Raw genomic sequence first — 13,435 nt, 5'->3', positions numbered from 1 at the left:
GGTTAAATTACATTAGGGAGCCTTTGTAGTTGGTTGGAAAGAACCAGTCCATAATTAAAAGGTGGGTAAATATTTACAAGAGCAAACTATTCCTAACAAAGAAAATAAGAAGTGATACTGATTTATTTATAGACAGCCTACTTGTCTCTGTTTTGATGCAAATACATACATACAGTACATATACCAAGGCACTTCTCTCAATTTTGGGGGGTAGCCGACATCAAACAAATGAAACAAAAAAGGGGACCTCTCCTCTCTATGTTCCTCCCAGCCTGACAAGGGACTCGGCTGACTTCGCCTGGTACTGCTAGGGTGCCACAGCCCACCCTCCCCCGTTATCCACCACAGATGAAGCTTCATAACGCTGAATCCCCTACTGCTGCTACCTCCGCGGTCATCTAAGGCACCGGAGGAAGCAGCAGGGCCTACCGGAACTGCGTCACAATCGCTCTCCATTCATTCTTATTTCTGGCACGCTCTCTTGCCTCTCTCACATCTATCCTCCTATCACCCAGAGCTTTCTTCACTCCATCCATCCATCCACCCAAACCCTGGCCGCCTTCTTGTACTTCTCCCATCAACTCTTGCATTCATCACCTTCTTTAGCAGACAGCCATTTTCCATTCTCTCAACATGGCCAAACCACCTCAACACATTCATATCCACTCTAGCTGCTAACCCATATTTTTCAAATTTTAAACACTATGTACTGCATTTGAAAGAAAACAAAATTTTGTCATATAAACCTAAAGTGGCATCCTAAACCACAGTAAGACAGGCTAAGTTTAATTATTTAAACCTCCCCGAACCTAATATCCTTTTAATTATCATTATTACTTGCTAAACTACAACTCTAGTTGAAAAGGCAGGATGCTATAAGCCCAAGGGCTCCAACAGGGAAAATAGCCCAGTGAGGAAAGGAAATAAGGAAATAAACTACAAGAGATTTAAGTATAACATTAAAATAAATCTTTCATATATAAACTATAAGAACATGACAAATTTCGTAGATAATTTGTATTTTTCCTACCATACAAACCTTTGCTATTTACATGGGGTATTTTGGCGGAGCTGAAATGACGAGCCATTGAATTTTAACGAGGGTTAACTACCCCCTCGCTAGTTAGCGGGGGGGTAGGGAAGGGGTAGCTAGCTACCCCTTCCCCCCTCACACACCGTGAATAGCTCAATTCACTTAAAGGTAGGACTTGACTTGGGGGTCAGGGCTGGCGGGTAACATTTGCGTAAATAGCAAAGGTTTGTATGGTAGGAAAAATACAAATTATCTACGAAATTTGTCATTTGTTCCGTAACCCAATACAAACCATTGCTATTTACATGGGGTGACTTACCCTTAGGAAGGGCGGAAAGTCCCCAGCCTTCTGGCTTCGGCTTTACCCGGGGACTCCAATTCCGAGTTGTAGAACTCAAGGAACGGGAGTCCCTAACCCTCGCACGCTGTCATGTTTGACCATCGTGCGGCCTACTAGGATGTGTGTGAAGGAGAATAACGTGACTCGTCCTAGGCAGTTGACCTGGAGTTCTTTATTGTGGAACTCTAGGCTAGGACGTTCCCAATACCACCTCGTCAGGGTATGGGGGACGCGACAGTATTAAGGCTAATACTAGGAGCACAAGGAAGCATGGTTTACCTGCAGAGGTTGAGGTCAGCTGCGCAAAGACCTGGATGCTGCTATCCCCAAGAGAGGGGAGAATGAAGAAAGAAGTATGGGCCAGACATACTCTTTCATTCACGCAGACTAAAACCGGGTAACAATGCCCTCAACCTTCTGCTACTTGTCCAATAAGGAGCCTGAGGTTAGACCAGCTGTTGTGCAGCCACCACAGGACCGATAGAAAACGTATCGAGGTTCCTGTGGGTCACGTCCTGCAGGTAGTGGGCTGTGAACGTCGTCTGACGTTTCCAGACCCCGGCTTGTAGAACCTGCGTCACAGAGAAGTTTCTCTTGAAGGCCAGGGAAGTAGCATCACCCCTGACGTCGTGAGCTCTGGGACGACATGACGGAGGAGAGTCGGGATTCAAGGTGCTGCTTATCACCTTGCGAATCCATGAAGAGATGGAGTTCTTGGTGACCCTCCTCTTTGTCCTCCCTATGCTCACAAACAAAGCTTGCACATGAGGACGGGCTGCAGCTGTCCTTTTGAGGTAGCGCCTCAGACTCCTGACTGGGCACAGTAACAGATGGTCTGGGTCACTTGTTACAGAACGTAGACTCGTTACCTTGAAGGAGTGGAATCTTGGATCCGACACCCCAGGGTTTTGAGTCTTAGCAATGAACTCAGGGACGAACTTGAACGTTACCTCCCCCCATCCCCTTGAATGGGCAACGTCGTAGGAGAGACCATGAAGTTCACTTACTCGTTTGGCCGCGGCCAACGCGAGTAGGAACACCGTCTTCCACGTTAGGAGGCGATCAGACGCCTGGCGTAATGGTTCAAAGGGAGCTCTTTTCAGAGCCCTGAGCACTTGAACCACGTTCCAAGGAGGGGGTCTGACTTCCGACTGGGGCAAGTAAGCTCGTAGTTGCGTATGAGTAGAGAAAGTTCCAACGAAGAGGAAATATCCACTCCTTTCAGCCTGAAGGCTAAGCTTAAGGCTGAGCGATAGCCTTTCACCGCCGAGACCGAAAGGCGCATTTCCTCCCGAAGATATACAAGGAACTCCGCTATTGTTGGAATAGTGGCATCGAGCGGAGAGATACCCCTTCCACGACACCAACCACAAAAGACTTTCCACTTCGCCTGGTAGACGCTAGCAGAGGATTCTCGCAGGTGTCGAGACATCCTGTCTGCAACCTGTTGAGAAAATCCTCTCTCCGTGAGGAGTCGCTGGATAGTCTCCAGGCGTGAAGCCGAAGCGAAGCTACGGCCTTGTGGAAGATGTTGCAATGTGATTGTCTGAGTAGCTCGTGACGTAGAGCGAGTTCTCTTGGGGGTTCCGTTAGGAGTTGCAGAAGGTCCGGGAACCATTCCGCATGATGCCATAGCGGAGCTATGAGAGTCATGGAGAGGTTGACCGATAGGTTGGCCTTGTTGAGCAACCTTCTCATCAGACAAAAAGGTGGGAAGGCATAGACGTCCATATTGTCCCACCTGTGTTGAAATGCATCCTGCCAGAGAGCCTTGGGGTCCGGGACTGGAGAGCAGTAAAGGGGCAGCCTGAAAATCAAGGCTGTCGCAAACAGGTCTACAGACGGGGAACCCCACAAAGTCAGGACTTTGTTGGCTATCTGAGGATCCAAAGACCACTCGGTACTCACTATCTGCGTCGCCCTGCTGAGGCTGTCGGCGAGGACATTCCTCTTGCCAGGAATGAAGCGAGTTGACAGTGAGATCGAGCAGGTTTCAGACCATCTCAGAATCTCTACTGCAAGATGGGATAGCTGCTGCGAGAAGGTACCTCCCTGCTTGTTGATATAAGCCACTACTGTGGTGTTGTCGCTCATCACCACCACGGAGTGGCCCGCCAGGATTTGTTGGAACTGTTGAAGAGCCAGAAAAACGGCCTTCAATTCTAGCAGGTTGATGTGGAGGCACCTTTCCGATTCTGACCAAAGGACTGAGGCTCTTTGGTTCAGAATGAGGGCCCCCCACCCTTGATTTGACGCGTCCGTAAACAGAGTCAAATCTGGGGGGAGGACGAGAAGATCTGCTCCCTTCCGTAGGTTCTCATCGTCCAGCCACCATCGAAGATCCGCCCGTTCCGAAGGTCCTATGGGAACTAGGAAGTCCAGGGAATCGTTTCCCTGATTCCATCGTGACTTCAGCCGCCACTGGATGGATCTCATCCTGAGGAGGCCGTTTGGAACAAGACGAACCAAAGACGATAGATGGCCTAAGAGACGTAACCACAGTTGGGCTGGAAGCTCTTCTCGTCTGAGGGAAGGTTCTGCTACCTTCCTCAGCCTTGCTATCCTTCCGTCTGATGGAAAGGCTTTGTGGAGAATCGTGTCTAGTTTCATGCCTAGGTATACCAGTTTCTTCGTAGGGCACAGAGAGGACTTCTCGAGATTTACCAAGATCCCTAGATCTTGGCAAACTTCCAGAAGCCTGTCTCGGTGTCGCAGAAGGGTCGACTCCGAGTCTGCCAGGATTAGCCAGTCGTCCAGATAACGAGGGAGACGGATGCCGTTCCTGTGAGCCCACGACGAGATCAGAGTGAACACCTTGGTGAACACCTGGGGTGCCGTGGAGAGACCGAAACACAGCACTTTGAACTGGTAGGCCTTACTGGATGAGGATCTGGAAGTACGCGTCCTTCAGATCCAGAGTGCACATAAAGTCTTGTGGTCTCACTGCAAGTCTGACCGTGTCCGCTGTCTCCATACTGAAACGAGTTTGTATGACAAACTTGTTTAGTGCTGAGAGGTCGATGACCGGTCTCCAGCCTCCAGACACCTTCTTTACAAGAAAGAGTCGACTGAGGAAGCCTGGGGAGCCGTCGTCGACCTCCTGGAGAGCATCCTTCTTGAGCATGGTCTCGACTTCTGCCGGGAGGGTCAACCCCTTTGGTGGTCCCAAGGCATAGGAGTTCAACGACACTGGATTCGCTGTCAGGGGAGGTAGAGATGTTGTGAACGGGACGCGATACCCTTGACCGATCACAGAGACCGTCCAAGGGTCGGCCCCGAGTTGCTGCCACCTCTGCACGCAACTTTTTAGGCATCCCCCCACAGGTGGACACGCGGGGGGACTGCCACTCCCAGTGTTTGCGACCTTTGCCGCTTCCTCTAGGAGTTCTACCCTTAGAGGACTTGCCACGTCTTGTCTTTCGGCTGAAAGGACTGCGGCTTAGACACGCTTGTCTTAGCTGCCGGAACCTGCTTAGGTGTCTTGCGAGCCTGCTGTTGACGTTGTTGTTGAGGGGCTGGAGGTTATAGGGCCGAGATGTCAGGGCCCTTTGGAGGAGAGAGTCCTGGTTCGATCTCCTCCACCTCTCAGCCGTCTGCTCAATGTCACGAGGCTCCAGTAACTCCCCTTCAAAATTAGAGGAGTGTCTGAGCCTGCTGACGTCTGCAGTGGGGATCTTCGGATGGCACCTCTCGGACACTGAATCGCGTCTTTTGAGGATCATGTTGGCCCACAGGTCAGTGACCTGGTGGGCTAGAAACTCAATAGAGCGAGAGCCCGAGAGGAGGAAGGTCTCCAAAGCTTTCCTATTGCTCTCCTTGGACAGATCCTCGGATCGCAATAGGATGCCCAGAGACCCAAGCCAGAGATCAAGCCACGAAGTTGCCTGCATGGCACTCTTCGCGACTTTTCCCAGGTTTTGGGTCTCTGACGCTGCAAACGTCACCTGCCGGGTAGAGAGCTTCTCGAAAGAAGTTCCCTTTGCTAGTTCTTCCATGGATAATGGAGTGGGAGAGACATGCAAGACTCCCCGTCGATCTCGAAATACCTCCTCTGTTGGACTAGAGGAGGTGGGAGAAGTTTGAACCCGGCAGAAGAACGTCCTGAGGAGGCCAGACGGGAGAGTTGAGCTTTGACCTTGTCTCTGGCGCCTTTCACCCCTTTAGACCAGGGCAAAGCCGCACTAGTCTTGGGGGGCTTCTGGACACCAAAGACCTCGTCAAACACAGTGTCTTTCCCCTCGCGAGGGGCTGTCTCCGGGTCCTTGATTTTGTTGAGCTCCCTCATCAATCCAAGGACCTGCCAGAACGCATGTTCTGACTCGCTGTGCTCTCCTCTTGGTGGACTGGCAGCTAAGTTTCCCATCCCCAGGAGGTCTTCTTGGAGACATCTGGCGCGCAGGCGTGCGGGCGTTGGCTGGACAGGAACAGGAGATTCCTTGGGGAGCGTGGGCGCGTAGGAGCACGGACTCAAGAAAGAACGTGTGCGCGCATGTGTGAATGCGCGTAGGCACACAGGAGCGCTCGTGCGCAGGCGCTCAGACTCTTGACTAAGTCCAGAAGCGCAGGAGAACGTCGGCCAGAAGAGCGCGTTTAGCGAGCGCCCCTTCTTAGGGTCTGCAGGAACCAAGGCATGCGGACGTGAAGGGCGAGCTGCAGAAGATCGTGGGCGCGGTTGCGCCAAAATAAGAAGGCGCTCAGCAATAGGAGGGCGCGCAGGCATCAATGGGCGATCAGGAGAGCGCAAGCAAGGCAAAGGAAAACCCTTGCGTTCATCAGGACCAGGCGAGCGTGGGCGCACAGGGCGCGCATCAGGCACAAGCACAAATGAGTGCTTGCACGCGGGCGAGTGCTTGAGCGCAGGAGAATGATGGTGCGCAGTGCGCGCATCAGGAAGGCGCTGCAACTTCTCTGGAGGATGAGAGCGCCCAGGAGAGAGCTGGCGAGCAGGAGATTACTGGGGCATTGGAGAGCGCTGCAACTTCTCAAGAAGATGAGAGCACTGGCAAGCAGGAGATTGCTGGCGCGTTGGAGAGCGCTGGCGAGCAGGAGATCGCTGGCGCGTTGGAGAGCGCTGGCGAGCAGGAGATCGCTGGCGCGTTGGAGAGCGCTGGCGAGCAGGAGATCGCTGGCGCGTTGGAGAGCGCTGGCGAGCAGGAGATCGCTGGCGCATTGGAGCGCGCTGCAACTTCTCTGGAAGGTGAGAGTGCCCAGGTGAGCGCTGGCGAGCAGGAGAGCGCCCAGGTGAGCACTGGCGAGCAGGAGAGCGCCCAAGTGAGCGCTGGCGAGCAGGATGGCGCCCAGGTGAGCACTGGCGAGCAGGAGAGTGCCCAGGTGAGCGCTGGCGAGCAGGAGAGCGCTCAGGTGAGCGCTGGCGGGCAGGAGAGCGCCCAGGTGAGCGCTGGCGAGCAGGAGAGCGCCCAGGTGAGCGCTGGCGGGCAGGAGAGCGCCCAGGTGAGCGCTGGCGAGCAGGAGAGCGCCCAGGTGAGCGCTGGCGAGCAGGAGGGCGCCCAGGTGAGCACTGGCGAGCAGGAGAGCGCCCAGGTGGGCACTGGCGAGCAGGAGAGCGCCCAGGTGAGCGCTGGAGAGCAGGAGAGCGCCCAGGTGAGCGCTGGCGAGCAGGAGATCGCTGGAGCGTTGGAGAGCGCTGTAACTTCTCTGGAAGATAAGAGCGCCCAGGTGAGCGCTGGCGAGCAGGAGAGCTAGAGCTCCATTGCACGCAAGCGAGCAGGTGGCGCGCAGGGGAACCCTGCGTAGGCGCCCAAAGCACGTCAGCAGCCAGGAACGGCGAAGGGAGGTCTGGTAGGTGTAGGGGATCGCGAACGATCCGCAGGAAGTTGCAGTGACGATCCTCTCCAGACGAGACGGATCCTCCACAGGGGAGGAGACGAAGATCCAAAGAGGCGCCTCCTAACTCCCTTGTAGGGAGAAGGAAGACCTCTCTCGCGCAGAGGGCGAAGCGAAGGCGCCCTCTGGGTAGGAAGACGGGTCATCCGTCCTCTGAAGAGGAGTCTCTGTGGTGAACTTCCCTCACGGGGAAGAAACACTTGCAGGAGAGACCGTAGGACTCCACTGCCCCCCGAAGGAGACCGAGCCTTCCGCAACAACAGCAACAACAGCAGCAGTAGGCCTCCGAAGAGGAGTCTCTGTGGTGAACTTTCCTCACGGGGAAGAAACACTCGCAGGAGAGACCGGAGGACTCAACTGCCCCCCGAAGGAGACTGAGCCTTCAGCAACAACAGCAACAAGAGGCCTCCGAAGAGGGATCTCTGTGGAGAGCTTCCCCCACGGGGAAGAAACACTCCTGCAGCTGCTCAGCCCCTTGAACGTAGCCGCAGATGCAACCGCTCAGCCCCAAGAGCATAGTTGCACAATATCAATTATAAATTAAGGTAAGAGAAGTTTCCCCCGAAAGAGAAACAACTCAAAACCTGGGAAAGGAACCTCCCTCGGAAGGGAAGTGTCCCCACTCAAGGAGGCGAGCCTCCTGCGAGTTCTAAGATGAACTGAGGAGCTGTCGATATCACGGGAGGACTTCCAGGAGGAGAGACACGCCCCTGACGAAGATCCAACCCACAAGACAGCTCTGCTTCGTAGACCCATAGGCAAACGAACAGCAAATCATTAACTGTGAAAAAAATGAACAGTAATTAGTTAACATTCATTCCCCCGGGAAGACTCCGAAGAGGAACCCGAGGGAAAAAACCCAATAATTACATAACGGGCAAGCGCCCTCCACCTCACCTATACTCATGGGAAGGTGGGGGGGTAGGGCGCTGGCGAAAGCTGTAACAAAACAGAATTAAACAGTTACGCTATGCAATTAAAAGAAAGTTCACTAAAAGTAAGAACGAACAACCCCGAAGGGAAACGTTCTACAAGCTGAAGTTAACAAAAAACAATTAGATTTATAACTTAGAGGCCTGACTGCCGGCGGCCACACGGAGATATCGTACATACACACACAAGCGTGAACACTGAAAAGGAAACTTACTGATTTCCATACTAAGATATATACGTAAACATAAAATATGTTACATATATATATGAGTACAAGAAATGTAAGTAGTTAAGTAAAGACAAAACAACAATAATGGCTGGCCAAGCGAGGACAGGAACGGAGACATCCGATCACTGTCCGAGCCAAAAGTGAATTGGGCTATTCACGGTGTGTGAGGGGGGAAGGGGTAGCTAGCTACCCCTTCCCTACCCCCCCGCTAACTAGCGAGGGGGTAGTTAACCCTCGTTAAAATTCAATGGCTCGTCATTTCAGCTCCGCCAAAATACCCCATGTAAATAGCAATGGTTTGTATTGGGTTACGGAACAATTCAGAATTACAAGAGGAAGAGAAATAAGATAGAATAGTAAGTCCGAGTGTACCCTCAAGAAAGAGAACTCTACCCCAAAATCAGTGGAAGACCATGGTACAGAGGTTATGGCACTACCCAAGACTAGAGAACAATGCACTACCCAAGACTAGAGAACAATGGTTTGATTTTGGAGTGTCCTCCTAGAAAAGTTGCTTCCCATAGCTAAAGTGTCTCTTCTCCCCTTACCTAAATGAAAGTAGCCACTGAACTATTACAGTGCAGCAGTTACCCTTTGAGAGAGAAGAATTGTTTGGAAATCTCAGTGTTATTAGGTGTATGAGGACAGATGAGATAGGGTACAGAATAGGCGAGATTATTCGGTGCATGTGTAGGCAATGGGAAAAAATGGCGTAACCAGAGAGAGGGATCCAATGTGGTTCTGTCTGGCCAGTCAAAGGTCCCAAAAACTCTCTAGCAGTAGTATCTCAACAGGTGGATGGTACCCTGGCCAACCTTCTACCAAGTTTTATAAAATTTCATACAGCTAAGCAAGATTAACAAAATTGTTTTGAAGATTTTAAGTGTAATAAAAAACTGACAGTAAAATTACAAAAAAGTGCAATAAACGGTTTGTAAAATATAAGAGTTTTAAATGTTTTTGATAATGATTTCTGGACGAAATACACAGATTTAGAGTTACAGTGATTCGACTACCATAACTGAAAAGCTATGACTTTGTGCTAGGTATCAAAATCAATTACATTAAAAAAAATTAAAATATACCGAGTACCAGTCTAATCGCGTGATATTCAACCTAACTTTTTTGAACTCTTGTTTCCACCAGCCATCATAAAAATCCAGTCATGGTAATAAAAAAAGAAAAAAAAAAAAGTTGCCGTAATCAAAACCAAGTAATGGTATTGAAACATGGTCAAAACACCAGAGCTTTTGTTTGCCAGGACTTCCGTTCGCATAGAAAAAGTGATTTCTTTGGAGTTGTTCATAGGTGTTCAACGCATTAAAAATACCTCCTTACTTAATTTGAGCCAATTATTCATTGGAGTTTTTTTCTGCCGTAGCTTGCTTCACTCGCGAATAAACAAAATCTCATTGCTAATTTCTGGCAAGCGGAAAACATTTCAACATGTGTTAGCCCCTTACCAAAGGTGTGAGTACACACTTAACAAAGGGGCGAGATGTAGCTTCGCGTTTCACCCTGTTTGAGCATGGACATTGCTTCCATTTGAATATCAGATTGAATATATCAAACTTGCATTGTATAACATCGGAAACGACCTCCCATGCGTTTTGAATACCACCTAACAAACTTCCCCACCTAACCTAACCTGCAAGCCGTGTCCTTACCAATTACTTAACGGGGAGGCTAACGGTCCCCTAGGCCCCAACTTAAACGGCTGTATTCCTAGTGATAGGGATGAAAATAAGGGAGGGTTAATGTCTAGGAGAGGGCCACATGAAGATATCAGTGATATTCAATTTATTTTTACTAGAATGTGTAGGAATGTATGTAAATAATGGTATACCAGTGAGATAATTTAGTGAAAATCAATAATAGTCGAAATATCGACGATCAAACTCACGCTACTCTTGTCTTCCTCCAAGATTTTTCTAAGTCTGTTGTTATTGTTGACTGTGTCTTGTTTTTGCTCAAATGAGCCCTGTAACCACTATAATCCGCAGACAAACTAGTCCACTATGAAGTCTTACACGTTTGGCCAATCACAGCGCCTATCCACTATGACGTCATACATGTTTGGCCAATCACAGCGCGACAATACATTATCTTACCCAGACATTTCATTTCGTTCTTAGACATGGAGGCTATAGCAAGCATGTCATCTCATGTTGCACAAGAAGTTGAAATTCCATCTTCTTGTCCTGACTGTTTCCTAAGTTACAATGAATTTGTTCTAACTTATTCGGGGTTATATTGAAAAACTAGTGGATTTGTGCCAGAGACACAATTTAATTTTACAAAATAAAAATTGTCCTGCATGTCAGGGAACCTTCGCAACGGCTTCACGTTTTCCTCAAAGCAGCAGCACATCTTTATCAACCAACAGGTTAAGGTAAGCTTCATTAATTTATGGAGTATATTATAATGGTGATAGTATAACGATGTATACAGCAGTACCATCACTTTGGATTTGGTTTGATGGATGTGTTAGGTAGTGTCCTTAAGGGGGGGGTCGTAGAGGGGGCGGAGGCCCCCCCCCCGGTAGGGGTACAGGGCTATTAGGCTAGGTTAGGTGGGTGTATTAGGTTCGGTGGTGCCCTGAAAATCACTGTGGCCTTAAGGGGGGGTCACAGGGGGGGCGGAGCCCCCCCCAGGTAGGCCTAGGTAGGGGTACAGGCCCCCCAGGGTAGGTTAGTTGGTGGTATTAGGTTCGGTAGTGCCCCGAAAAATCACTTTTCTCATCCTCCCCCCACCCAAAAACCCCGCTTCCCACTGGGGTCCCCCATAATTGTAGTAGTAGGTTTATGCTTACACTTTGTGTGTAAGAGTTAAGTCTTAGTTTCTTTTTTATTCATTTCCTCATGTTTCTATGCACTGTGCAACAATAATCTGGTTGTTTTTTGCCGTTTTTCGTCGTTAATACTTGAAAAACGGGTGCGGCCTTCTCCTAGACATTTACCTAAGGGAGTTATGGGGCATGGCTATCAACATACATACAACACGTGTTTTGATGTAAATAATTGGGGGGGGGGGGGCAGACTTCTAAAATTGTAGACATTTTGATATTACAAAAATTACGACTGAAAACCACATCTTAAAGGGGAAACAAACAAGAACAAATTCTATCCTAACATTGCCTAATTACCAACTGAGAATGGATGAACAATCCAAAGAAATTCCAATAATAGTCTACTAGGCTACACCCCTTAGTCTGAAATAGGCCTAGGCCGTTGATAATCATGTTTTGATAGCTATTGTTTTCCTCTATTACATTTTCATGATTTAAAAGAATTCGCTACATGGGACACAAGTTAAAATTATAAGAAAACCTATAGAATTATAAAAAAACTAACCTGGTTTCATCACTAAAACAAGGGCAGTAAAGGTCCTGGAACTTACGTCGTCAACAAAGTCAACCAAACTGAAGCAGTGTTGCCAGGTATGGGAATTTGTCCCTAGATTTGGGGATTTTGGGCGTCTGATAGGGATATTCCGTACACATTTCTATGAAGAAACAAACACGAGTAAACCTTTATATTGTTGCAATTAGTTTGCTTGCAATCACATGAAGTATATTGAGTAATTTCTATATTAATAAACCTTACGTGATCAAGACAGAAGAGAATATATTTGTGGAAATCGGGAAATTTAGGCAGTTTTGGGGATTTTTAGTTTGTTTGGGGGATTTTTCTACTAACCCATCTGGCAACTCTGTACTGAAGTTCTTGATGTCAAAGTACATTTGATATATATTCAAAATATAACTAAATTAAAAATGAAGTAATTATTAAAAAAATGTCACTATTTGTGAATTGTGTATTTTATGAACACTTTTGAGTAATTACTCTATTTTTAATTTAGTTATATTTTGAATATATTATTTATATCAAAATGTTAACTGAAGAAACTAGGTTAGGTTTTTTTTTATTTAAAAAATATTAAATTAAAAATGAAGTAACTAAAAACTGTCTATTTGTGAATTGTATATTTTACGAAAACTTTTTGAGCAATTAATCCACTTTTAGTTTAGTATATATTTTGAAAATATATTAGATGTTAACTGAGGCAATTTTATGATTCTAAGTTTTTTTTTTTTTATAATTTTAACTGGTTTCCCATGTGGCGAATTGTTTTAAAATATATGAAAAAGTAATGGAGGAAAACAATATCTTTGCATAATTTGGCATATAACGTAATCTTGTAAACAAAAACCCTTTAATCTAAGATTCTAATGAAAGTTGTTCACAGTTCACCATCATCTAATAATGGCTGAATAACACAAAAAACATAGTTTCCTTCTACAATACTACGAATTTCACATACCTGCATAGTTTCCTTTATTTCAGGAAACACAGCAACAAGCTCCATTGCTACATAATTAAGATAAATTGGCTTCCATGAGGGATGGGCGATCCATTATTTTCTCGATTAAAAGTCCTTCTATATCAGCCATCTTCCACAAGTAACACGAGACCACAATCATGTCTTCAGTACTAAAACCTTTAAACTTCTACCTGGTGCTAGTAAAGAGTTTGAAACAATTTTAAAACATGAAAAAAGTAAGCCTTGCCCTCACTACCTAAAATATTTGAATATTGTTATGAAATTACACGACCTCTTGCTTAAGATCGTTTGAAAGAATGAACTAGATAGAAACTAGGTAAAATCAATTAACTATAGAGTTTCAATGTATAATTGAAATTAAGAATGTTTAATGTTTAGGTAGATATTTAAAAAAAATAAGCATTAAGATAAAATCCATTAGCTAGAGTTAAACGTTTAAACCTAGGATCGGCATAAATAAGAGTCTACAACCTTTAGCAGGAGCGTTTGAAAATTTTATAAGCATAAAATAGTAAAACCCATTAGCTAGAGCGTTCCAATAATGTATCAGACTCCTAGCAGATAGCCAGAACGTTTGAAAGAATGGTACGAATAAAAATGTAAGTGAAATCATTTACCTACCGTGTTTCAAGCAATTAGCATACAAAGTAAACACAAGGCATTGAGGCTTACTTTTTTTGTGTGTGTTATCCTTCTTTCAAACACTATATAG

This window comes from Palaemon carinicauda, chromosome 45 (genome assembly GCF_036898095.1).
Source record: "Palaemon carinicauda isolate YSFRI2023 chromosome 45, ASM3689809v2, whole genome shotgun sequence".
Taxonomy (NCBI): domain Eukaryota; kingdom Metazoa; phylum Arthropoda; class Malacostraca; order Decapoda; family Palaemonidae; genus Palaemon; species Palaemon carinicauda.
Note: the sequence above shows the minus strand (reverse complement) of the source record.